The sequence below is a fragment of the Pipistrellus hanaki genome (genome assembly GCF_964339955.1).
Source record: "Pipistrellus hanaki genome assembly, chromosome: 15".
NCBI classification, from domain to species: domain Eukaryota; kingdom Metazoa; phylum Chordata; class Mammalia; order Chiroptera; family Vespertilionidae; genus Pipistrellus; species Pipistrellus hanaki.
Window position 1 is genome coordinate 15,546,847 of NC_140517.1, and position 27,132 is coordinate 15,573,978.

Here is a 27,132-nt window from a genome sequence, read left to right on the forward strand (position 1 = left end):
GAATGGGGAGAAGCAAGGAGAACTTAGGCCTTATCTGTATTTCTGGAATTTTTCTTGCCGGAAGGCACTTTCCAAATCTACTGTCATTAATAGGGAGCCTGGGAGGCCCTGCCTTCAGTCTCAAAGGAGACGGGGAACCCTACTCTAACTGGGTAACCTCTGCCAGTCACTTGGTTGCTCTGTGTCTCCTTGTCATCTGTAAAAATGAGTCAATAATAGGATCGAATGCTGAGATGGTTGTATAGTAAATGCTCAAAAAAGTACTAACCAGCCGAGACCGGTTTGGCTCAATGGGTAGAGCGTCGGCTTGGGACTGAAGGGTCCCGGGTTCGATTCTGGTCAAGGGCATGTACCTTGGTTGCGGGCACATCCCCAGCAGGGGGTGTGCAAGAGGCAGCTGATGGATGACTCTCTCTCATCGATGTTTCTAACTGATCTCTCTCCCCTCCTCTCTGTACAAAATCAATAAAATATATATTTTTTAAAAAAAAAACTACTAACCATTTGACAAGAGAAAAACTCTGAGATGTCCTGTCTTAGGGCAGGCTAGAGGGTGGGAGGAAGGGGAAGAGATGAACCAGTTAACAGAACCACAGGCCAAAACCAACAACAAAAGACTGCGATTGAGAGCTACCTAAAGAAAAAAATAGCAAACCGCTAGAGCCCCCTCATCCTGATTATGCATATGAGCTTTCTGGCTTGTGGCCCACAACCAATCCAGAAGCTGGAAATATTTCTTCCTTATCGACTGTGCCCCTATCCTGGAATGGCCAGTGTTAGTTCTTTCAAAACAACTTACATCTTTCTTCCCCAAACCCATCGTATGAAGGATCCGGGACTGGGCCCTAACCGGTTTGGCTCAGTGGATAGAGCGTCCGCCTGCGGACCGAAGGGTCCCAGGTTCAAATCCCACAAGGGCACATGCCTGGGTTGCGGGCTCAACCCCCAGTAGGGGGCATGCAAGAGGCAGCCAATCAATGATTCTCTCTCATCATTGATGTTTCTGCCTCTCTCTCTCCCTCTCCTGTCTTCTCTGAAATCAATAAAAAATGTTAAAAAAAAAAAAAAAAAAAAAAGGATCAGGGACATGGTCCTTTTTCTGGGTAGCATATGGCTCAATAAACCCTTTCTTTCAGAAAAGCTTGAGGCCACAAGGGTTTTTGTTTGTTTGTTTGTTTAACATATCATTATGGCCGAAGCTGGTTTGGCTCAGCGGTAGAGCGTCAGTCTGCGGACTGAGGGGTCCCAGGTTCGATTCCGGTCAAGGGCATGTGCATTGGTTGCGGGCACATCCCCGGTGGGGGGTGTGCAAGAGGCAGCTGGTCGATGTTTCTCTCTCATCGACGTTTCTAGCTCTCTATCTCTCTCTCCCTTCCTCTCTGTAAAAAAAAAAAAAAAAAAAAAAAAAAATCAATAAAATATATTTAAAAAAAACAAACACATATCATTATGATTATGCTGCCCCATTACGCGGCAGGGTCTTTGGTTTGTTCACTAGAACAGTGCCTCGAACATGGTAGGTGGTTACAACAGTTTGTTGACTGAATAAGCAGTCCCCTGCCAGCTTCCACTACCCATCTCCTCCCCCTAAATTTTTCTCCTTCCCTCAGTCTTCTCACGTGGCCCAGGTCTCGCCCTCCTTCCCACCCTTCAGTGCCTGTGCTTTCTTCTGTGAACCCGGGAGGCCTCCAGGGGAGTGATGAGCTAGCTGCCTCCCACTGCCGCTGTTCTCATCAGTGCAGATCCCTCTCTGCAGCGGAGCGGGGGGCAGGGATGCCTGCAGCTACAGCTTTTGCGGGGAGAGGGGGCCCAAGGAAAACAGTGTGCCCCCCAGGAGCTCAGAAGCCAAGGGCTTCACCCCAGCTCCTAGGGCCCGCATGCTGGAGGGGTAAGGAGTGATTCCACTTTTCAGACTGAGAGGCAATGATGCTTTAGGGTTTTGGGTAACATGAAGCCCTCAGTGCAGTCTGTCAGCAGCAGACACAAAAATGCCAAGCTCTCAGCTCTGGGTGTAGCCCCACTGTCTGGGGTAGGGAAGACAGAACCATAAAAAAAAAAAAAAATGTTCTGATGTTATCATATAAAGTAGAATCCAGTGGTTAAATACAAGGATTTGAAATCTGACAAATCCTCCCCAGTTCCCATCGTTTTCTTACTGTGTGAGCAAGCCATGGCACCTCTTGGAGCCTCAGTTTCCTCATCTCAAAGAATACAGTTTCCTCATCTGTATTTACCTAATCGGATTTTTGGAAGGATTCAAGGAGCTAATGCACCTAAAGAGGTAAGCACAGCCGAAACCGGTTTGGCTCAGTGGATACAGCGTCGGCCTGCGGACTGAAGGGTCCTGGGTTCGATTCCGGTTAAGGGCGCATGCCTGGGTTGCAGGCTCGATCCCCAGGGTGGGCCGTGCAGGAGGCAGCCCATACATGATTCTCTCTCATCATTGATGTTTCTATCTCTCCCTTTCCCTTCCTCTCTGAAATCAATAAAATACATATATTTTTTAAAAAGAGGTTAGCGCAGGGCCTGGCCAGAGCAGGTGTCCAATTTCCAAAGTGAGGGAGGGTCCGGGAAGGGTCTTGGCGGAGGGCCCATCTGCAGGGCCCTGAATGAGGTGTGTAGCCGCTGCTGGAGGCAGGAAACCCCCTTGGGAGCCAGCACTGCCCACAGGAATATCTTAGGTCAGACTCCTTAGAGACAGAGCCTGAGACAGGGGTTCCAGTGCCAATGACTTATTAAGACAGAGGGAAGCAGGATAGGGGAAGAAGCCAAAGGATGTGGCTTCACCTAAGTCTTGCCTCGGCCTGATCCTACAGCGAACTCTGGAACAGGAAATGCACCACAAGGTTTATCCCTCGCAGAGGCTTTGTACCCCTCCCTCTCAGTCCTTCCTGGGCTGTAGGCCACTAGGAGTGGGGGAAGGGAGGAGCATGATTTCCCAGGGATTTCTGGGAGAAACATGGGCTCCGTGGACTGAGCACTGTTCGGAGGAGGGTGAAGCTGTGAGCCAAGAGCCGCCAACACAACAGCGGGAGAATGGAAAGCGATGTCACCAACAGCATTTACTGCCGGAGGACTGGCGAGAGAGAGGAACTGGGTGAAGAAAATGGAAGAGGATATTACATGTTCCTCTTGCATTTTCCGAGGAGAAAATGAAACAGCAGGCATGTTTTTAAGCACAACCCTAGCTGGTTTGGCATGTACCTTGGTTGTGGGCACGTCTCCAGTGGGGGGGCAGGGGGAGAGGGTGCAAGAAGCAGCTGATCGATGTTTCTCTCACATCGATGTTTAACTCTCTATCCTTCTCCCTTCCTCTCTGTAAAAAAATCAAGAAAATACATATTTAAAAAAAAAAAAAAGTATCCCAGTCAGGCTAGGATACTGTCTTATAAACTGTTAAATCAAATGATGTGTACAAGTGTAATTTTAAGAGACTAGCAAGCTGTTGTTCGTAGAGGCTGTGCAGTTTCAGACACACTGGCCGTGTACAAGAATCCTTGTCCCCCACACTCTTGCCAAGATAGTTATCAAGCTTTTTTTTATTTCTGCCAATCTGATAAGCGAAAATTGATATCTCAGTGTGGTTTTCACTTACATTTCTTTTATTAAGAGTGAAGCTCTGAGAAAATAAGTGCTGGAGGGAATATGGAGAAATTGAAACGCTTGTGCACAGTTGATGGGAATGTGAAATGGGACAGCCACCATGGAAAACATTATGGTGGTTTCTCAAAAAAAAAAAAAAAAAAGAATTATCATATGATCCAGCAATATCATTTTTGGGTATATAACAATAAAAGAATTGATAGCAGGCCGAAACCAGTTGGCTCAGTGGATAGAGTGTCAGCCTGCGGACTGAAGGGTCCCTAGTTCGATTCCGGTCAAGGGCATGTACCTTGGTTGCGGACACATCCCCAGTGGGGGGTGTGCAAGAGGCAGCTGATCGATGATTCTCTCTCATCAATGTTTCTAACTCTCTATCCCTTTCTCTTCCTCTCTGTAAGAAATCAATAAAATATATATATATATTTTTTTTTAAAAAAAAGAATTGATAGCAGGACTTGGAGAGATAGTCGTACACCCGTGTTCGTAGCAGCATCATTGACTAGAGCCAAATGATGAAGCAACCCAAGTGTCCATCTAGGAATGAATGGACATAATGTACACACAAACAATGCAATATTATTCAGCCTAGAAAGGGAAGGAAATCCCGACACATGCCACAGCATGGATGAACATTGAGGACATTATAGTAAGTGACATAAGCCAGACATAAAAGGACAAGTGCTGTATTCATACTCACATGATGTCATGGCCAAGTTCACAGAGACGGAAAGTAGAATGGTGGTTGTCAGGAGCTGGGGCAGAAGAGAATGTGAGGGGTTATTGTCTAATGGGCTCAGCATTTCGGTGTTGATGAAAAAAGTTTTGTGGATGGATGGTGGTGATGGTAGCACAATAATGTGGATGTATTTCATGCCATGAACTGCACACTTAAGATTGGCTAAAGATGATGAAATTTTACGTTACACGTATTTTATAATTTTTAAAAAACAAAGCTCTGTATTTTCTCCTATAAGAGCCATTGTGTTTCCCAAAGTATATGCTTATTCATATACTTTTCACATTTCCTGTTGGTTTCTTGGTCATTTCACTGATTTGCAAAAGCACTATGTGTGAGCCGTTTACCTCTGATGTAAGCTGCAAACATTCCTACCATTTTTCTATTGGTTTTTGTTGGCTATTATTGGTTTTTGGTTTTTTTTTAATATATTTTATTGATTTCTTACAGAGAGGAAGGGAGAGAGATAGAGAGCTAGAAACGTCGATGAGAGAGAAACATCGACCAGCTGCCTCCTGCACACCCCCCACCGGGGATGGGCCCGCAACCGATATACATGCCCTTAACCGGAATCGAACCTGGGACCCTTCAGTCCGCAGACCGACGCTCTACCACTGAGCCAAACCGGTTTCGGCTGGTTTTGGTTTTTAGCTAGGTTTGAGGTAGAGCTCTGACTGAAAAGAATGCAAAAGTAGAAAAGGTTTTATAATGAACCACAACTAACCATCCTTTCCCAGCTCCAACAATTACCAATTTAGCCAACCCTGTATCTATCTATACTTTCACCTCAACCCTAGATTATTTTTAAAAAATATATTTTATTGATTTTTTACAGAGAGGTAGGAAAAGGGATAGAGAGCCAGAAACATTGATCAGCTGCCTCCCGCACACCTCCCACTGGGGATGTGCCCACAACCAAGGCACATGCCCCTGACTAGAATCGAACCCGGGACCCCCCAGTCCGCAGGCCAATGCTCCATCCACCAAGACAAACCAGCCAGGGCATCCCTAGATTATTTTGAACCAAACCCCAGCTATCTTATCAGCTATAGATATGATTTCAGTGTATATCACTAGGTGAGGTCTCTTAAAAGAAAAACTAACCACAACACCATTAGCACACTTAAAATTAATAATAATTACTTAATATCCAATGGTCAGTGTTCAAATTTCCCCAATTCTCATACAATTCTTGTTCAGGTTGTTTGAATTAGGAGTCAGATAAAGTCCATATATTGCAATTGTTTGATGTGGCTTTTTAGATTTGGCTCAATGAGTAGAGCATCACCCTACAGACTGAATATATATATTCATATATATATTTAAAAAAAAAAAAACAGCCGAAGCCGGTTTGCCTCAGTGGTAGAGCATCGGTCTGCGGACTGAAAGGTCCCAGGTTCGATTCTGGTCAAGGGCATATACATTGGTTGCGGGCACATCCCCAGTAGGGGGTGTACAAGAGGCAGCTGGTCGATGTTTCTCTCTCATCGATGTTTCTAGCTCTCTATCTCTCTCCCTTCCTCTCTGTAAAAAAAAAAAAAAAAAAAAAAAAAAAAAAAAAAAAAAATCAATAAAATATATTTAAAAAAAATAAAAAATAAAAAATAAAAAATAAAAAAAATAAAAAAATTGTGGGTTTTTTTTTGCAACAGAGGTCAGGTTTTATATATATATTATATATATTATATATATAAATTTTTTTAAATCAATAGAGAGGGTTAATTGCGGGAGGAAGGAGGGCATATTGTAATACTTTCAACAATAAAGAATTACTTTAAAAATAATAAAATAATAATAATAAATAAATAGCAATGGGGAGGGCGAGAATCAATGGAAAAATATCCTCGGGCGAAGATAAGCACAAATAAATAAATAAATAAGTAGATAGATGGAGAATGAGGGAGTCCAGAGGGAGGTGAGCAGGGGCTCAGTAGAGTCGGGAAAGGGAAGTAAAAAGTACAAGGGATTGGTCAGTGTAAACGCTGACTCGGCCAGCTGTGTCTGCTGTGGGAAATTACTGAGGTTAGGATCCTAACCTCCCACAGACACTGGGAGACAGAGGCGCTATTCCTTCCCGAGGCTTACATTGCAAGGGAATGGCTTTCAGGTCCGTGGGAAAGACACTCCTGAGTTGTAGGAGATACATATGCATCTCTAAGGGACAGAGGAAGGAGTCACACTTATAAACCCTTTTCAGTAAACCCTCTAAGCAAGGGGTGGTCACGAGCCTATCAGGCGGTGTTGGCTAGAATAAACAGTGAATTCTTTTGGCAGCCTTGAGCTTTATGAACTTCAAAGGGAGCTAGCGTCATCCTAGGGCTGTGGCCTTGAGCTGTTAGAAAGTACTCTATTGGCTATTGTGTGTTAAGTCTTTCCTTGTAGGGGAAGGGGGTGGCTGAAATCATTTTTGTGGAGACTGTCATTTTTTAAAAATATATATTTTATTGATTTTTTAAAATATATATTTTATTGATATTTTACAGAAAGGAAGAGAGAGGGATAGAGAGTTAGAAACATCAATGAGAGATAATCATCGACCAGCTGCCTCCTGCACACCCCCCACTGGGGATGTGCTCGCAACCAAGGTACACACCTTAAGCACCTTAACCTGGGACCTTTCAGTCCGCAGGCCAACACTCTATCCACTGAGCCAAACCGGTTTCAGTGGAGAGTGTCATTTTTAGTCCAAGGTTGAGGCCTATGGACAAAGAGGTCTCAGAGGAGCCTGGCTGAAGTTTGGTCAAGCAGAGATTCTTTCTCCCCTGAGAGCTGAAGAGTCTGAGGTGGTGGCCACCACGTTTCCCGCTCAGCTCCCTGAACATCAGGACAGAGGCGGTCAGGAGGGCCTACCTGGGCAGGTGTGAGAGACTCTCAGACACTTGACAAGCCAGGAATCCACCTCCTCACCTCTCACTCGCCACCGCCGCTGACCCACTTTAGGTCAGAGCTCACCCAGAGGCAGCAAATTCTACTGAGCTGCCAGGACTCGACCCAGCCAACACCAACAGAAGTCCTCAAAGTGGTTCCCCAGCCCAGCAGCTTCAGCAGCACCTGGAAACCTGTTAAAATTTCTCAGGCCCACTCTAGAGCTGATGAAACAGAACCTGGGGTGGGCGGTCAGCAACCTTTGTTGTGTTAACATAAAACACACACACACACACACACACACACACACACACACACTCACTGAAACCTGTAAAGAATTTTTGTGAGTTTATTTGAGCCAACTATCGACATATGCCGGGAAGCAGAACCTCAATGAATTGAGATAATGCTCTGAAGAACGGCAGGTTACATTTGTATTTATACATTGCAATCAAAGGAGGGACATAGATGGGTAACAATTCATTGGTGATGGATTTAAGGAGGGGGGATAAAGCAAAGCGGTGGGAAACCCCTGGGATCGGATAAAAAGTAAAATGATGGACACATACTTAGGTGAGTGCAAGAACAATTAATCTGATAATGAAGGAATCTGGTTGTGCCCCAGGAGCTCCAGAAAGAGGTTAGTTATGTTACCCAGACATCTCACAGATAAGTTATCTTAGAGGCAAAAAGGCAAATGGGCTCAGGAAAGATCTAAGTTGATCTTTGTCAGGGAAAATATCAGCCTAGGACGTGACTGCCCACTATCACCTGTTTGTAGTTAAATATTTAATTTTCAGACCATCTTTTGTGGCTATTTTAGGTCTCTGAGTTTGCAAGACTGCCACACGGGCCTCCCCTGAGCTTGTCAGGTCAGCATGTGGCTCCTTTTGTCCACAGTTGACAGGCTCTCTTGGAGAATCTGACGTGGGCGCCAAAGTTTGAGAACCACTGATGCGCAGGCCTTCCCTGAGCTAGAGGGGATGAGACGTGGAGGGTGAAACTGAGGCCGACCTGGATGGAGCTTCCTAAAGGATTTGAAAGAGTGGGGGAAGGAGAACACATGGAAAAATACTTAAAACGTGTGCACGTTACCCTACAACAGTAAGAAACTGAGGGCATCTAACAGAAACAGAGATGAGAATGAAATGAGACGGTGCCACAGCAGCTGGTGCTCCAGTAAACCCACAGACACTGGGGCCCCGTTTCCCAGGTGGGGAAACCCCCATGCCCACGCAGCTCCCAGGGCCTCTCTGCTCGGGCCTGGACGCAGCAGCTCAACTGCAGCTCTGGACGGGATGGCAGAGCTGGGCATGAAGCCAGGCTAGCCCCAGGTCAGGGCTCCTCGCGAGCACGCAGGGAAACGGTACCCGGGGTGCGGGGCGGGGCGGTGCGCGGGGTTCGCGGGCCGGAGAGGCTGCTCCTCCAGCCGGGCTGGGCTGCAGCTGGCACAGCCGCGTCTAGGAGGCAGCCTGGGCTTGGTTTGCACCTTCCCGGGAACCCAGGTATTCAACCCGGGGCCCGAGGCACCACCTCACACCCCACATCCTAACCAGGGAGCCCGGCCTTCTGGGAAAGGAAAGGAGATTTCCCCTTCCCCTCCCCCTCCCCCCTCCCGCTCCCATGCCCTAATGAGCCGTAGCCCCCCAGAGCCCAGGTCGAACTACAAAGCCCACAATCCCTAGGGCGCAGGCGCGCTGTCTTGTGGGAGTAGTAGTCCTGAATGCGGGGCGCCCCTATGGACTCTGCAGCAGCTGGACTTCACATCCCAGCATGCCCGCACGCGTGAAGGGAGGGAGAGGAGGAGAAGGAGGAGGAGGAGTAGGGAGGGGAGAGCCCAGAGGATGTGAATGGGGAGGGGGCAGCCGCCCCCCTCTCCCCCACCCTTCCCTTCCAGCCGAGCTGGGTGGGGGGAGGGGCCGGGCTGAGGCGGCGGCGGCGGCTCGCTCGCTCGGGTAGGGCTGGGCCGGCCGGGGCGGGACTGGCCCGCTGCGGGCGGGCGAACCAGGGAGCGGCGGAGCTAACGGGTCCGGTCGGCGGCGGCGGCGGCGGCGGCGGCGGCGGCGGCGGCGGCGGCTTCTGCACGGGCGGAGGCGGCGGCAGGAGCGGCCAGCATGGCCCGCGGCGCCCGGCGCTGACGGAGGTGCGCGGGCGGCATGAGGGCGGGCGGGCGGGCGGGATGCGGTGCGCCCCGGGCCCCTGGCTGCTCGGAGCCCTCCGTGCGCGGGCAGCGGGCTCGGCCCAGCGGCCCCACACCGGCCGGGTCCACCCCGGCAACTTCCCCCAAGTCGGGGGGGTTGGGCTCCCCGAGGCGGGCACGGGTCCGTTTTCATTGGCCTCAATCCCCATCCCCGCCTTCTGCTCTTGCACATCAAGCCGCTCCCAGTCTCCCCCCACCCCCCCCACCCCCCCCCCCCATCCCCACCCCGGGCGCGACTGTTCCACTCCCAGGTGGCAGCCCCCAGTCCCAGCCCTGGAGGCACGGCGTGCCCCAGTCCCGATGTACATACAGTCCGCTACTTAGTTCCTGCCCCCCACCCGCGCGCTCCCGGCGCCTGCACCGTCTGGGGACCCCCTGCCCCGCTTTGCTTGGTCAGAGGCTGTCTTTGCACCATCAGCCTCTCTCTCCTCTTCCCCCTAATCTGGCATTGCCCCCTAGAGACACTCCCAATAGCCCAGTTCTCTTTGAGAAGACTTGGGAGTTTGGTCTCCTTCCCACGTTGCAGAAACTGAGGTACGGTGCAAGCCAGGAACTTGGCCAAGGCCATGCGCCAGTCCTGTGGGGCCCATCCCTCCGAATGGAAGAGTCATTTCTTCCTTTCAGTCATTCCTCTGTGACTGGACCAAACGTTTCTCTCTCCCCCCACCTCCCCTGCTGCAGCTCTGGGCTGAGCTCACTTTAGTCTCCCCTTTGGCTTTCCGCTACTTCTGTTCCCCCTGCCCCGTCCTGCCTGTACCCCAAGTCAGCCCCTCTCTGCCTGTGGAGGCACCAATCCCAAATGCTTGTTTCTCAAGTTAGCCTTTCCATTTGTATTTCCTGCCAGCCGCATCCATCTCCCATCTTACAAACGCGTGCTTTCCAGCTGCACAAGGCACCGTGGACCAGTCTGAGGCAGAGTTAGGGAAAGGGGAGAGAGGTGCTGGTGGACACAAAGGAATGAGTGGGCAGCCTCTTTCGGCCAAAGCTGCTGCCGAGGGGGTCTTCAGGGGTCTCCAGTCAATTCCCAGCCAGTAACTCGCCCTCCCATCCTGCCTTTGGGACAGTTGTCCCTGTCCCTTCCTCTCTGTGATGCCTGCTGGGCTCCAAAGTCCCTCTGAGATGGAGGGAACCTCCTACGCTGGAGGAGATGGTGGCATGAGAGGAGGCTGGGAGACCACACCCCTACGCCTCAACTTGCCTCGGAAGCTAACTTAAGAAGAGGTGGCCGCTCAGGGATGGCCGCGTGCCAGGTGCCCTGAGCGCTTTGCGGGCGAAGACGGTGTGTGTAGGTTGGCGGCGGGCTCAGGTCTGTTTGTGGCGTTCCGCTCAGTGAGGTGGCACAGGCTTGCCCGTACAATTTTTTTTGTTTTGTTTCCTTGTCTTCCTTTAGCAGATTTGCCTTTGGGTGGAAAGATTTCCCTTTCTCTCTAGCCCAACGCTCCGTTTCCCAGTGGGGAGCTGGGGGAGAGAACCATCCGGAGGCTCTGGGAATGTGCTGGGGTCCTGAATGAGCAATGGTGATCTGAACCAGATGGCTCCCTCTCTCTCTCATCCCTCCCTCCCCCTTGGCTGAGAGTAGGAACGCCTTTAACCTTGTAACTTGAGAATGGAGGGAGGGAGGCCGGGGAGCCCACGGCTCTGTGTGTGTGTGTGTGTGTGTGTTTATGTCTGTGTCGGCACTCTTCCCACTCTTCCCGGCAAGCTGGCCAGGGGCCTGTGGGAGTGACCCTGCTGGGGAATGCATTGCTGTGATGTGCTGTGACATGCTCGCAGCCCTCTGTGAACTTTCTGAGCCCCAGCCGCCAGGAATCACCGGTGTGGCCTCGCGGGAGCGTTTCTCCACGTGTGCCAAGCCTATGGACCTGAGTGAGACACACCTCAGGGCAAGAACCCCTCTTTAGAAAGTTACCTGGAGCCCAGCTGGTGTGGCTCAGGGGTTGAGCCATCAACCCAGGCATGCACCAAGAAGTCACCGGTTCAATTCCAGGTCAGCACTCGTGCCCAGGTTATGGGCTTGATCCCCACCCAGGAGGGGGTATATAGGAGGCAGCCACTTGGTGTTTGGTGTTCCTCTCTGTGATATGTAAATGGTCCTTATGCAGTGAAACCTAACGGCCAATCTTGTAATGACCCCATCAGGGATCGGCAGGAGGGTGGGGCAGCGAGCTACAAGTGGGCGGCAGAGAGCTACAGGAGGAGGCAGGGCAACAAGCTATTGGGGGGGGGGGGGAAGCTACAGAAGGGAGGGGAAGGGGGCAGAGAGCTACTGAAGGGCAGTAGCAAGCTACTGGTGCATGAATTTGTGCGCAGGGCTACTAGTATATGTGTGTGTGTGTGTGTGTGTGTGTACACAAACACACACACACACATATATATGAAAGTTACTTGTGATTGAAGAGTCCAAAAGACCAGCATTAGGTAGGGGATATTCTCTTTCCCTCAGTCATGGCAGGGGATGATCCGAGGGGTTGGGGTCTAAGGTTAGGGGTGGGACACTGATTCCTTTGTCTTGTGCTCTCCCATAGCCTGCCTGAGGGTGTGTGCATTGGATTTCGGCCCCTATCAGATGGGAAGTTCCTCAAATATATTCTCATTTCCAAACTGACGCAACCTGGCTTGGTTGGTCCTTAGCACGTAGTAGGTGTTCCGTAAATATTGGAGGGTCTATGGCTAAAGGTTTAGGGTGGGATTTCTTATACTTGACCGGATATCAGAATCCCCTGAAGAACTATTTAAAACACGGGTTTCTGTATGGATGAGCACAATGGGGGGTGGGGAGGGGGCAGAGGATGGGGTGGGAACCTGGTGGAAGGGGGAAGAAATGAGGAACCTTTGTAATAATATGAACAATAAAGATTGATTTAAAAAATAAAAAAATAAAAAAATAGCTAAAACGAAAAAAATATATATTTAAAAATGAAAAAATAAATAAATAAAACACGGGTTTCTGGAAAACTAGATAGGGTCCAGGTGAGACCCGATGACGCTGAAACTTGGCAGTTGACATGGAAAAGCAGGGACTGATTCTAGGGAGATTGTGAACGTCGGTATCATCTTCTGGAACAGAGACCCTTGGTTGGCCGGGGTTTGACATTTCCGTGCCTGGGTGATGAGGTTGGCTCCTTTCGCTGAAAGGGGACCGTCAGGGGGAGGAAGAGTTTGCAGACGACGATGTGTCTGTGCTTTGGAGGAGCTGTGTGCAGGATGCTGACAGCACAGCCAGAATCCCGATGAGCTCATTCCTCCCGCTCCAGGCTGCCTGAAGTTGGAGGCCTCAGGCCTGCGGAGTTGGCGCCCCCAAAGCCCCAGGGGCTCTGTTCTTCCTGGAAGCAGCGGGGGCTTTGGACCCAGGCTCAGCACACCTGCATCTCTTCTCTCCCTTCGGCCTGGGCCGGGCCTCCCTTCCCTGCTCTCATTCCCATGTCCCAGCTTCCCCCACCACATGTTCTGTGTATCCAAGCCCTTGCCAACTAAAAGGGCTAGGCCCACCGAAACCGGTTTGGCTCAGTGGATAGAGCGTCGGCCTGCGGACTGAAAGGTCCTGGGTTCAATTCCGGTCAAGGGCATGTACCTTGGTTGCGGGCACAGCCCCCGTAGGGGGTGTGCAAGAGGCAGCTGGTCGATGATTCTCTCTCATCGATGTTTCTAACTCTCTATCCCTCTCTCTAAAAAAAAAAAATCAATAAAATATATTAAAAATAAATAAATAAAAGGGCTGGGCCCACCTCTCTGGGGACCTGGGTTTTCAGGTTTTCCTCCCTCTCCCCTCGGAATGCTTGTTGACAGTAAGTCCTTGCTGACTGTCAGGGCAAACATCTCTAAGTGACAGTTCCCAGGGAAAGGCTCTGAACTTCGCTTGCTACTTAAGGAAACCGGCTTTTCCTCCAGTTATGCCATGCTCATCGGGATGCCCGTGGCTATCCCTAACCGGCCATGCCAGAGTACTTCTTGGCGCTTATTTGTAACTCATCATTGTCAGTATAGCATATTGTCCATTGAGCTCTCATGTTGCCATTGCAGGTCTAGCCTAAGGCTGGATCCAGGGCGTAGGCTGGCCTTTGGGCCACGCCGGCTTTTCGGCTGAGGACGGAGGACGGGAGTAGTTTCCTCCTTCGGGAATGGGAGGAAGGCCGCAGGGTCCTCTCTAGGGCGGGAGCAGGGGGAGCTGTGCGGACGGGGAATCTGTCCCCACTGATTCTCACAGGAAAGCCATCTTCCTGGGGCAAAGGGGACTGTTCCCTTCCGTGCCAGCTGTTGGCATTCAATATGCATGATGTTTTGCCATCTATGAATGCAGTGCATGCTACCTACCACTTACCATAAAGGGAAATGTAGGCAAACGTATAACTTTATTTTGCTATCATTGCTACATGTTCACTTGTTCAGTAGTAATATTAGAACAGATAGTTGTGGTATGGACCGTACTGCTCTGAAAAGGGCCACCTTGCAGGGCTCAAGAGAAGGCGGGGGACCCTGCGGTGTCAGGGCACGACCCAGGAGACCCCAGTGAGCGGTTCTCCCCCCCGCTGGACCCTCTCTCCGAGGAGTCCTTCCGCTGTAATGTCCGTAATGTCCGAGTGCCACTGGCAGGCAGCTACCCTCAGCCTGAGCAGATCTGCAGCCTTTGAGGGAGACCATCAGCCACCAATGCAAATAGCTAGGGAGCTGCTCCGGTGAGGAAAAATCAACAAGTTATTATTTGTGTGGCCACAGGGAATTTGGAGGGGTGGTGAGAGGGGAAGCCCGAGAGGAGAGGCGATTCGGGGAAGAGGCATAGGTGAGGGAATTGGGGGTGGAGTGGGGATAACCCTGAGGCTCCCGCCACACCCACAGTTTTCCTCTCCTCTTCCACCCCCCCACTCCCTCCTTCTGCCCTTGGCGGGGTTCCTTTAGGCTCCAAAGGGACATTAGTGGGAGTTTGGTTCTCGCCTCACAGTAAGTCAAGTTCCCCACAGTTCTCACTGCCACTCGAGCTTAGTTACAGACAAAATGCCAGTCCTTTGGTGCCGATGGTGAACGGGAACCAGAGGCAGGAGGATGTGAAAGTCTCAGCTGCCGAAGGGAACGAGGCTGAGTGGACGAGGCAGGAGAGGGGAGAGCCTCTGGGCCCCTCCTTGTTCCCTGTTTCTCTTGGGCTCCGTGGGAGGTGTGGGTCTGGGGATGCCAGGCCACGAGGGGGTTTCCAGAGATCGGCCTTCTCTCTGTTCCATCCTGCCCCAAAGTGGCTGGTATTTCTTTTCTTTCTTTATCTTTTTTTTTTTTTTTTAAATATATTTTATTGAATTTTTTACAGAGAGGAAGGGAGAGGGATAGAAGGTTAGAAACATCGATGAGAGAGAAACATCGATCAGCTGCCTCCTGCACACCCCCCACTGGGGATGTGCCCGCAACCAAGGTACATGCCCTTGACCGGAATCGAACCCGGGACCCTTTGGTTCCCAAGCCGACGCTCTATCCATTGAGCCAAACCGGTCTCGGCATATCTTTTTTTTTTTTTTTAAATATATTTTATTGAATTTTTTACAGAGAGGAAGGGAGAGGGATAGAGAGCTAGAAACATCGATGAGAGAGAAACATCGATCAGCTGCCTCCTGCACACCCCCCACTGGGGATGTGCCCGCAACCAAGGTACATGCCCTTGACTGGAATCGAACCCGGGACCATTCAGTCCACAGGCCGACGCTCTATCCACGGAGCCAAATCGGTTAGGGCCCAGAGTGGCTGGCATTTCTGTGGACCGTTGCCTTTTCGGCATCTGGCTGGTTCCTGGGGACTCCAGCAGAGCTCGGGAGGAGACCCCCCGGGACCCCAGGTCGGGGAGACAGGAAAGCCTAAAGGGGTGAGGAGAAGAATGAGGACACCCCCCCCCCCCCAGGCTTTTTCAGTGTTGGAGATCTAACACTGGCACTTCCATAGAGAGGAAGGTGCGGGGTAAACAGTTTATATGAAGGAGGAGGGTTAGCCCAAGACCAGAGTGAAGGACTTTGCTCAGTGCCTGAAAAGCAGGGCATGCTTGTGACCGGAGGCAAACTTATAGGATGGAGGTGAGCTCTGACCTCTCAGGTGGCATTTCCTGTAGTTAACACAGAAGACACCTCTTCTCCCTTCAAACGCAGGCTGCCCATCCTAGCAATCCCTGCCCATCCGGGACCAGCTCGGTGGGCCTGCCCTGCCACTCATCCTGTGCAAAATGGAGAGGAGCCAGCCGGTCCTCTGTGTGGCAGGCAGTGAGGCCCAGGTGAGGCCCACGTTGGTGGCTGAGGGCCCGAGAGCCTCGGGGTAGGGCTCTTTGGCCCTTCCGAGGGGAAGCAGCTTGTTTGGCCAGGTGTCCCCTCCATGGTTTTCATAGTCCAGGGCCCGGTCTGGTTCGATGCATACAGCTGCCCACAAGGGGTTGGTGCTGTGTGACCCCGGCAAGCCATCGCCCTTCTCCGGGCCTCAGGGTCCTCGTCGGTGAAAACAGAATCTGAAGACTTGCTCAGGGATTCGCTCTCAAGCCACCTGGTAGACCCGGCAGAGGGACCCCGGAACCTGAGAGGGGAAGGCAGTGCAGGGGGCACAGGAGTCCACAGGGAGGTGCAGATGCCCAGGGAACTCAGTTTGACCTCTCTCCTAACCTGCTGGGAAGCACGGACAGCAGCCAGTCTGCTCTGCTGTCGTCCCTCTGGAGACCGTGGGCTCCTGCAGCTGCGGGAACTGTCCCCCGGCCTCCCATTGTCCTCAGCCCTCAGCCCTTGCTCTGACTTTGGGTTCAGGGGGGGAAAAAACAAAACCCATCTAGTCTCTCATTGCACTCCTCCCTTCCTACTCTGGCCACCCATTAGGCCCTGGGGTGACTGTTTCTAGGATACCCATTTTTATGCTCCCAATGCCTTCACCCTCTTATGCCCTGGGTTCTGCTCTAGCCAGGTTCCCCCCCCCCCACCCCCCCAAAGCCAAAGCTGATCACAGAGGACCCCTGTCATCAGCAGAGACACATGGCAAGTGGGCCAGAGAGTAGGAAGGTGGTATAGGCAGCGTATACCAGGATGGAAAGGCATGAACTGAAAGGCAGGGGATGTCCGAGGACCATGGTCGGCAAACCGCGGCTCGCGAGCCACATGCGGCTCTTTGGCCCCTTGAGAGTGGCTCATCCACAAAATACCACGGCCTGGGTGAGTCTATTTTGAAGAAGTGGCGTCAGAAGAAGTTTAAGTTTAAAAAATGTGGCTCTCCGAAGAAATTTCAATCGTTGTCCTGTTGGTATTTGGCTCTGGTGACTAATGAGTTTGCTGACTGCTGGCCTAGGTAGGACCTTGAAGAGGCTAGTTTGGGCAGAGTATATGGTTTCTGGGATCATTGCCCAAGAAGGGGAGGCGAGATGGGGCGGTCGGGTCCAGAGATGGGCTCGAAGTCTCACTCTGGCAGGGAGGAAAGGCGCTGGCTTTGGGCCCTGGGCGGGCTGGGCTGGGCTGGGTACACGGGATTGTGCTGGCAGGAAGTGTGGGAGGGGTTGTTAATGGCTGTTTATTCTCCACAGGCTGCTGGCTGCCCCGGTCAGTCTGATAAGAGGGCAGAGATAGGGTTCCTTGAGCTTTATCCTCCTTCTCTCTCAGGTTTTGGAGACACTGACCATCTTTAGTGGTGCTATTCTTGCTCTGTCGCCTTGCCTTCCTGAAGTGGACAGGCCCTGGCCTCAGCCCAGCTGGGTTTCCCCTGACGGACGGCCAGCTCCCTTCCCATCTGTGGTCAGATGAGGTCTGCCCCGGGGGAGGGTCAGTCCTGGTCGAGACGGTGAGCCAGTTGTGAGCCGGACCTCAGAGTGGGAAGCCCCGTGGGGTGGGGCCGGGACTCCCAGACCTGTCTGGTCCATGTTGGTCCGAGGGTCACCCTGCTGCTCAGCCAGCCAGACCTGGGGCCACAGGGCTTTGGGGGAGCCACTCCTTCGTCCCAGAGTATTGGGAGACCCAGCTGTTTGGCTGGAAGGAGTGGGGATGGGGATCTGATGGGATTTGTGTGGTCACTTTTGCCTCCTTATGGAGAGTGAATTGGAGGGGTCTCTTTAGTAGATCTGGGGCTACTGTCAATGAAGAGTGACAGTTCCTTGGTAATACGATGGTGGTAGACGTGGAGAGAAGTAGAAAGATAAGTGATGTCGGTGGTAAGAAATCAGGTGGAGCCCTAGTTGGTTTGGTTGAGTGGATAGAGCATTGGCCTGCGGACCGAAGAGTTCCGGGTTCGATTCCAGCCAAGGGCACATGCCTGGGTTGCGGGCTCAATCCCCAGTCATGGGGCATGCAGGAGGCAGCTGATCAATGATTCCCTTATCATTGATGTTTCTACCTCTCTCTCCCTCTCCCTTCCTCTCTGAAATCAATAAAAACATATTTTTAAAAATCAGGTGGGCTTTGTAGTAGGTTGCCTGAGGGAGGCCGAAGGAAGGAGGGGACATCGATGATTCCCACATTTCAGGTTTGCATCAATGATGTCTCTATCCCAGAAAGAGGACTGGGTTTCCATGAGCTTAGAGCATGCATGAGTTTGGTTTGCAGCAGGTTGAGTTTGAGATATTTTGGGGGTACCTCGAAGGTATGTCAGCTGAGGGCGGCATCAGAAATGAGTGGGATAGGTGAGTCTGGAGGTCAGGGGAGTGTCGGGCATCATTTGAAAAGCCAGATGCTCCTCTTACCAGGTTGGGAAATAGGTTTGGAAAGGGTTCCCAAAAAACCCACTGCCAGATGGAATGGAACCCGGGATCATGACTTTCCATTGCATTCAGAGTCCCGGGTCATCGTCCCTTCTCTGGCCACTTCAGCTGGTTCAGGCCCTGCCCAGTAGCAAAAGACATGGCACCCTCCCCTGAGGAGTCTTTAAAAAAAAAAAAAAAAAATATATATATATATATATATATATATATATATATATATTCTATTGATTACAGAGAGGAAGGGAAAGGGATAGTCAGAAACATCGATGAGAAAGAAACATCCATCAGCTGCCTCCTGCACACTCCCCACTGAGGATGTGCCTACAACCAAGGTACATGCACTTGACCAGAATGGAACCTGGGACCCTTGAGTTTGCAGGCTGACGCTCTATCCACTGAGCCAAACTGGTCAGGGCCCCTGTGGAGTCTTGCCTGTGGTTGGGGGGCTCTGATGGCGGGCAGTGCTGAACCCAGGCCACCCAGGAGGGCTGCGCATGTCAGAGTCTCCCTCACCACCTGGGCAGAGTCCCTGGCTGGAGAAGGCCTTGGGTCCTGGCCAGAACTCAGCCACTGCCGGGAGCCCCAGAACCACTTTCTGTTCCTGTGGGCTCGTTGGCCTCTGAGCTGGGTTGACCTATCAAGGACGGGGGTTTTTAGGGACAAGTTCAGGGCAGCCCTTCTGCGTCAGATAGCAAGACCGTCTTAAGTGGCTTTTAAAAATTATTTTAAATGAAATGGAAAACGGTCACAATGCGTCCAAGATTGTATCCGTTGGACTTCTCCAAGGACAGAGGCCACAGCTCTAACTCAGCGCAGCCTTTGACAACAGGGAAGCTGTTGACTCATCCCAGAGAGTGTTGCTGGCCACATGCAGGGAAGATGAGGGGCTCAAACAACATCCGTCTCACCCTGCCCTTCCCCGTGGCGATGCCATTCAGTCCCCACACGGCAGAAGGTGCCTGCCAGCGGTGCCAGCCTTCCTTCTCTCAGCACCCCTTGCCAGGGTTCCCACCGGAGTCATGGGTACACTTGGAATGGGGGCCCATGCCTAACGTGGGGTGCTCTGGCTGGCCAGGCCTGGTTTTCATAGTTCAGAGATGCTTTCCCCAAAGGGAAATGGGGTGTCCTCCAGCCACAAGACATCATACGTGAGGGGTGCACCAGGGCCCTTGGAGACCTTTCAGTAATCCCCGGCCTGACTTACGTTGCAGAAACACCACTAATAGGGACTTATTGCCGTTGATTAATTTTACCCTGTTGGAAACTAAATGCCAGCGTGTGTAATGGAACTTAGAATCATTGAGTCATTCCACTTTCAGATCAGGAAGTGGCGGTTGAAAAATTTGCCTGATATCCTTCAGCCAACCAGTAGATAGAAGAACCGAGAGCAGAACCCAGGCCATCTGACTTGCAGGCTGGGGAGTCCCTCCAGAACGAAGTGGCGTCTGTGAGGGAGGCACCCCTCAGACACTCCCCCACTGTCACCCACAGGAAGCCATTCGTCCCCTGGACTTAGGACAGAGTTGGCATAGGCAGGTGATGGCGAGTGGTCGCTTCCTTGTGGTTATGCAGGGGTCAGTCTGAGAGGAAGGGAGAAGGATAGAAAGTTAGAAACATCGATGAGAGAGACACATGGATCAGCTGCCTCCTGCACACCCCCCACTGGGGATGTGCCCGCAACCAAGGCACATGCCCTTGACTGGAATCGAACCCGGGACCCTTCAGTCTGCAAGCTGACGCTCCATCCACTGAGCCGAACTGGTCCTGGCTCATCTTGGCTTCTTGAACGCTTCCCTCCGCTGTGTTGTGTCCTGCGGGGGTCTGGGAAAGACGGTAGCTCCAGGGCTGTTGTGCTGCCTGGGTTATGTTGGGAGTGTTTCCTGTTGGGGAGTGTTAAGCCCTCTGTCTTCTCTCTCGGAGGAGAAAGACATTGGTACCAGCTTCAGGGACAGATGAGCAGAGAGCACGGTTGTGGCCTCAGCTCCCATCACCTCTGATTTGTAAGGGTCCAGGTATTTGACGGAACTTGGCAGAGCCAAGAATGAATGGGGGTTTTGTAGAAAGAGCCTCTGGGCTTCCAGCCTCCCACTAGCACGAGGAGACCTCAATCTGACACGTGCTTCTCGGGTCACGTGGGTGGGTCACGCCCCTGGGCCTCTGGGCCAGAAGGGGAAGGCTGTCCCTGGGAGGGGCTGAGTGATGCAGAAACAAGATGCTGGAGGTCCTGGGAGCTTAGCTTGCAGCCGGTTCTCACCGGCTCCTCCGTGCCAGGGCTCTACCGAGTGTGGGACTGACTTCCTCTTTATTCTCGCCGTCTCCTCAGGCATCTTTCTTCCTGCCTGTCAGATATTTGCTGACAGCTGGCTCTTCTCTCCTGAACTGTCTGATCAGTGTGCTCTGTCTGCCCCTCCTGCTTGGTTCCCAGAGGTCCCCTGCTCTGCCTGTTTCTGTCTGAGGCTGTGTTCTAAGTGATTACCCAGCCTGGGCCAGACCCTCCTCCCCCTCCCCTTCCCCCGACACCCCCTCTCCCCTTCCCTGTTCCCTTAGGCTTAGCTAGTGTCTGTTCTGGCCCCTGCCCCCTTCCCCTCTGTGAGGCTGCAGCTCAGTGGGACCTGGGACACGTGGTGCTTTACAGCTTACAGCCATCGCTTATTTCATCTCGGCAGGGACTATCATGCCCATTTTACAGATGGAGGGCCTGAGGGCCCAGAGAGGACTGATTTGCCCCCAAAGACACTATTGTCAAACAACAGAGCCAGTCCTGGAATCGAGGTCCTCCGAGTTTAGCCCAGAGTTCACGACGACATGCGAACTCATAGGCACATATTGGGGTGGGGATGCCCCCGTTTCACCAGGAAGGCTGTGGGGCTTGAAAGCAGGCCCTGGCCCCTCACCTCTTCGCAGTCCCAGGTCTCCCCTGCACAGCCCCGGTCTCCAACAAGCACCATCGTGTTGGCACTCCCCCGTGTAACCCCAAGATACATAATAAAACTGAACAACAGCGACCACTCCCTGGGGGCCATCATCATGGCCCCGGGTCTGTGTATGTCTCCCCTCCCTGGTCCCCCAACGGTGACAACAATGATGCATGTCATGTCACTATCATCTTAGCGGGGAGCATGCCGTTCAGCCAGCTCTGGGGGGATGAGTCACTCTGAGGAGAGGACTGGAAAGAGTCCCTCCCCTCCAGGCCCCCTTCCCCCTCCACACACTCACACACATACCCCCCTCTCCCGCTCCCCTCTCCCGCTCCCCTCTCCCTGGGGTGAGGGCTACGGGGAGTGCAGGGGGAAGGCTCTCTGTGCCTACTCATAGCAGCTGGCGTTGCCACTCTCCAGAGGTGGAGAAGTGGATTACCCAGCAACCTCGGGGACATGTGTTCCTCCCAGGGGCCCCGCCGGAATCAGCCCTGGCGTATGACCAGCTCCTCAACGGAGAGGAAGGCTGCTCGGGCAGAACAGGGGAGGAGTGAAAGCAGGTGCGTGCTGGGCAGGACCCCGCCCGGGAGCTGGGCTCTGCAGTTCGCCAGCCACCTGCTTTCTGCCTCCGGGAGACGGATGTTAGAGGCACAAGGGGAAGTGGGGGCACCAGGCAGGGGTTGGCGCCAGAAGTTGCTCAGCACCAGGAAAGGTGACATCCAGAGGACACAGCAGCCGAGCGAAGGGCTGACTGCGCGCTCCCTTCTCTTTTTTACTTCGCGCCTCTCCGCCTCCACTCCTGGGGGGAGGGAGGCCACGCTGCTTCCTGTATGAAATGTCCTGGTCCAGGCAGGGAGGGAGGCACCCTGGGGTTCCATCTGCATAGCTCCCACAGGCAGACCTTTCCAGAAGACATGGCTACGTACGGAAGGAGAAGAAAAGAAAGTGAGAGTGTATGAAGAATGAAGAGAGTCAGGCTCACGAAGTACAGGCTGCTGGTTTGTTCCCCGAGGCTCTCTGCCCACTGGAGACCCTACCTGAGGGCCGGCAACCCTCTGGATGGAGAGTCTGACCGTCTCCTGTGGTCTCAGGCACCCCCTACCACACATACACCATGATTCCTCGCTAACCAGCTGGTCCACCTTCTGGTCGACTGTCTGTCCCACCCTCCCCTTTACTCGGGATTCATTGGCTGTAGAGGGCATGGGCCCTTACCCAGGCAGCACAGGGGACTGGCACCCACATGACTGTACCTTTTGGGAGTGCCATCTTATTCTAAGTCAGTGGTCGGCAAACTGCGGCTCGCGAGCCACATGCGGCTCTTTGGCCCCTTGAGTTTTTAGCAAAGGGCCAGCTTAGGAGTGCTCTAATTAAGTTACTAACAATGTACCTACCTATATAGTTTAAGTTTAAAAAAAAACATGGCTCTCGCCGAAACCAGTTTGGCTCAGTGGATAGAGCGTCGGCCTGCAGACTGAAAGGTCCCAGGTTCGATTCCAGTCAAGGGCATGTACCTTGCTTGCGGGCATGTCCCCAGTAGGGGGTGTACAGGAGGCAGCTGATCGATGATTCTCTCTCATCGATGTTTCTAACTCTCTATCCCTCTCTCTTCCTCTCTGTAAAAATATCAATAAATTTAAAAAAAAACACACACACACACAAAAAAACACACGTGGCTCTCAAAAGAAATTATCCATCATCATACTGTTGATATTTGGCTCTGTTGACTAATGAGTTTGCCGACCACTGTTCTAAGTAGTCCTTGTCCTAGGACCCATTTCTTTATTTTTTTTTAACAATCTTTATTGTTGAAAGTATTACCTGTGCCCCCTTTCCTTCCCCATTGACCCCTTCTAACCCGCCCCTGCCCCCCACCCCCAGCCTTCCCCACCCTGTTGTCGGTTAGGACCCATCTCTTGACCCAGTGCTCAGGCCCCAGCGTAGCCCACAAGGTGCCTGGTGGTTCCACAACATCTGATCTTGGCAGGAACTGTACCAGTCTCCCCAGCTGGTTCCTGCCTCTCGCTGGCCACAAAAATAGAAGCCAGTAAGCGGGCCTGGTGGATGGAAGTTTGGGGATGCGTTGGGGGAAAGACCGCGCTGTGTATGTGTGTTTTTAAAGAAAACAACAAAGAGAACACTTTGTACCTAGTGTCGATGGAGGATGTAGATAAGAACCCCGACCACAAAGCTGAGTTTCCAGCCCGCCGTCCGCCTCTGCGCCTGTCTAGCGTGTGATTGCCCGGGAGCCAGACAGGTCCCCGCTCTCCAGATTGCTCCCTGCCAGCGCCCACCGTGCTCCCATCTCATGCCCAACGTTCAGATGAAACCACACACAAGATCACAAGAACCACCGCCTCACAGGGAGACGGGGGGAGGGGAGGACAGAAAAAGGGAGGCTGTCATCAGTGATAGCCCACTGTCCCTGCCCCGCTAAGAAGGCTGGAGCCCACAGAGAACTTTGCCCCGTGCAGTGGAGGCCTCCGCGCCTGCAGCCCAGCCTGTCACCTTCATGGTACAGCCTGGTCTCTGAGGCTCTGGGATGTCTTACCAGTCCAGTGGAAGAGGTGAGGTACGGGGCATCGCTGGGCCGGCCAGCCAGCCTTGTTCTCACCCACACCTTCCCGGGAGGCACTGGCCCTTGCGGAGGGAGCTGTGCTGCTCCTGACCTCCAGCCGCTGGGCTGGGAGAGGGGAGGGTCCCAGAACCAGGGCTGTTGCCCTCTGAGGGAGGGCACTTCTTCCGGTCCCAGCAGCTCTGTCGGCATTCTCAGGGCTGGAGCTGGTCCTGTGTGTGCCAGCTTTGGGCCAAGCCCAGCCTAGTATAAGCCACGTGGGAAGAACTGAGGGTCTGCTGTCTGCTTTGCTGGAGGCCCTAGAATCCTGGTAGGTTGTGCATTTGCAAGGCCTGCACAGAGCCCAGTCCTGCAGCGTTCCTGAAGCCAGCAGTCACCCTGCTGCCTGGGCTCCTTTCTTGCAGGCTCACAGTCCTGGGGTTGGGTTATGACCTCTCCCCTGGCATTCTCTCCCTATCCGACCTTCCCAAGAGGATCCGAGGAGGATAGATGTTAGAGTTTTAAGTTGAGTCCTTCCCCTCTGGGCCTGGGCTAAGGGCCTGGCTAGAGGGTTGGTTTTTTGGTTTTGTTTTTTAAATATATCTTACTGATTTTTACAAAGAGGAAGGGAGAGGGATAGAGAGTTAGAAACATCGATAAGAGAGAAACATTGATCAGCTGCCTCCAGCACACCCCCTACTGGGGATGTGCCCGCAACCAAGGTACATGCCCTTGACGGGAATCGAACCTGGGACCTTTCAGTCCGCAGGCCGACGCTCTATCCACTGAGATAGTTTAGCAAAAAAAAATTTTACAAAAAAACAAACAAACAAAAAACCCAGAACGAAGGGCCAAGGGCAGAACCTTCAGGAGCCTCAGCAGCTCCGAGAGACAAGGAAGGTCTGAGTCCAGAAAGCCGATGGCAGAGGCTTGGAAGTCCAAGTCCTGGTGGTCAGCAGGAGCACACAGGTCATCAGCGGGGAAGAGGGTGGAGGCAGAATTGCCTTTTTCTAATAGTTCAAGAATCTTGGCCTGGAAGAAAATGGCCTGTGGCCCGCTGACAGCCTGGACGAGAATCTGGCTCCTCATTCCACTGCTCTTCGGATCTAATACAAACTAAAGGCTGGGGAGGGCAGGTTGGGGACCTGAAGGGAGTCAGATGGGCTTTTTTTCATCCAGGGTGTCCCTATGGCCAGGATACATTCTCCCCTGGCCGGGGCAAAGACGGTGAAGGGGTCAGGGGGCGTGGAAGAGGGGCTGAGAGGCTGGGATGGCCTTTCCTAGCGAAGGTCTGGTCAGACCACATCTGAACGATCCTCTTTGGTTATCTGCCCACTCCTGCCCTGGAATGAAGAGAGGGGCGGCGGGGGCGGCAGAGCGGTTTTAGCGGGGACTTTTGATCAGCTTACCCCGGGCTATCTCAGTCTGCTTCCTTCAGCGTGCTGGCTGGAGTTCAGTGAATCTCATTAGAGGTGGTTTGATACGCCTTCCCAGGAGATGGTATTGGCAGGGATTCCTCATTCCGCGGCTCCTCCAGTCAAGATGGCACTGTAAATTTATACTCTACGCACACAGCAGTCATGCATCAAAAGATAAAATTCTTAAAAAACACAGTCGTGCACTCCCCCACCTCCCCACACACAAAAGGATACACGTCTCTGAGGATCAGTGGGACGGGAACACGAGGAGCGCAGGCTGGGAATCCGGAGGAGCAGAGCTGTAAGTGCTGCGAGTGAAGCGTGGGGTCTGAGCTGGTTTCCCTGCTGGAACCCAGGGGCTGGGAGAAATAGGCTGAAAAAAGTTGCTTCCAACCCTTCCCTGGGGTTATGGCTTCTTCTAAAGATGCTTATAAGATAGAACTTCACAGCCTGGACCCAGCTGAGCTGCTGCTACTAGGTTTGGCTCTAGATTGGGAGACCCAAGGGACCTGGGGAAAGCAAAGGTATGAGCCCCTAGACAGGGAGAGAAGAATAAAATATAAAAGATGAGCTTATATACTGAAGTTCAGATACACATGAAAAAAAAAAAATCAGCCCTAACCGGTTTGGCTCAGTGGATAGAGCATTGGCTTGCAGACTCAAGGGTCCCAGGTTTGATTTCAGTCAAGGACATGTACCTTGTTTACGGGCACATCCCCAGTGGGGAGTGTGCAGGTGGCAGCTGATCGATGTTTCTCTCTCATCGATGTTTCTAACTCTCTATCCCTCTCCCTTCCTCTCTGTAAAAAAAAAAAAATCAATAAAATATATTAAAAAAAAAAATCAATGGAAAACTATCCTCAGGTGAAGCTTGCTGCTGGGGTCTGGCTGATCTGGACTGAGACAGGCGGACATGCCCTGGATCCCTCCTGTGGTCCCTCCCCAGCCCAGTCATGCCCTGGTGGGGTCCCTCGGCCTGGCCTGCACCCTCTCACAATCTGAGACCTCTCAGACTATGTCAGAGAGCCGGTTTCAGCCCAACCCCACAGGCCAGGCCGAGGGACCCCACTGGTGTATGAATTCGTGTAAATAATTTAAAAAAATAATTTTTTTTAAAGAAGGAAGCTGTCTAATGTGCCTCCTTTTCTGGAAGAAGAATCTAAGAAGGCCCCAGCAGACATCTCCGTATGTCATCTGCCTGAGCTGGCCCATCCTGAGAGCAGTTCCTGGTAAAAGGGAACAGGCTTACTGCAGTTGGCTTCGATGAGGCTTGCCTCATCTCCTAGGACGGAGTTCTTCACTGTCTGAACAGAATCAGGATTCTGTTGGCAGGAAAGACTGGGGAGTGGCTGCTGGTAGGCAACCAACAGCGTCTGCCACAGATGGCAAAGCATGAACAAAAATATAGCGTTTGTTTTTTAATTTATAAAAAATGAAAACTAGCCCTAGTTGGTTTGGCTCAGTGAATAGAGCATTGGCCTGCTGACTGAAGGGTCCTGGGTTCAATTCCGGTCAGGGGCGCATGCCCAGGTTTCCGGCTCGATATCCAGTAGGTGGTGTACAGCAGGGAGCTGGTCAATGATTCTCTCTCATCATTAATGCTTCCATCTCTCTCCCTCTCCCTTCCTCTCTGAAATCAGTAAAGATATGTTTGTTTGTTTTTTTTTGTTTGTTTGTTTTTTTATTTTTATTTATTTATTTATTTATTTTAAATAAGTTTTTATTTTTCATATTATTACAAATGTTCCTTCCCCCCCCCCCCACCATTGCTCTCCTCCACCAGGTTCCCACCCCACCCTCTGCCCTTTCCCCTCTCCCCATTGTCCTCATCCATAGGTGCACAGTTTATGTTCAGTCTCTTCCCACGCCCCCCTCTCCCCTTTTCCCCAAGAATCGTCAGTTCACTCCCCTTCCATACCTCTGATTCTATTATATTCAACAGTTAATATTGTTCATCAGATTTTTTTAATTTCCTTGGTTTTTAGATTCACTTGTTGATAATTACGTATTTGTTGTTCATAATTTTTATCTTTGTTTACTTTCTCTTCTGAAAGAACCCCCTTCAGCAATTCATATAATTCTGGTTTGGTGGTGATGAACTCCTTTAGCTTTTTTTTATTAGTGAAGCTCTTTATCTGGCCTTCGATTCTGA

The 27,132-nt window shown here is 52.0% G+C and overlaps 1 protein-coding gene across 1 annotated transcript in view; it reads left to right on the forward strand.

The window, feature by feature from the left end:
• The first annotated feature begins 9,039 nt into the window (after positions 1-9,039).
• Positions 9,040-27,132, forward strand: part of ST3GAL2 (ST3 beta-galactoside alpha-2,3-sialyltransferase 2) — a 43,673-nt gene continuing 25,580 nt past the window's right edge. The window contains exon 1 of the mRNA XM_084906766.1: positions 9,040-9,347. The gene's annotated coding sequence lies outside the window, so the exon portion shown is untranslated. The remainder of the gene's footprint in view (positions 9,348-27,132) is intronic.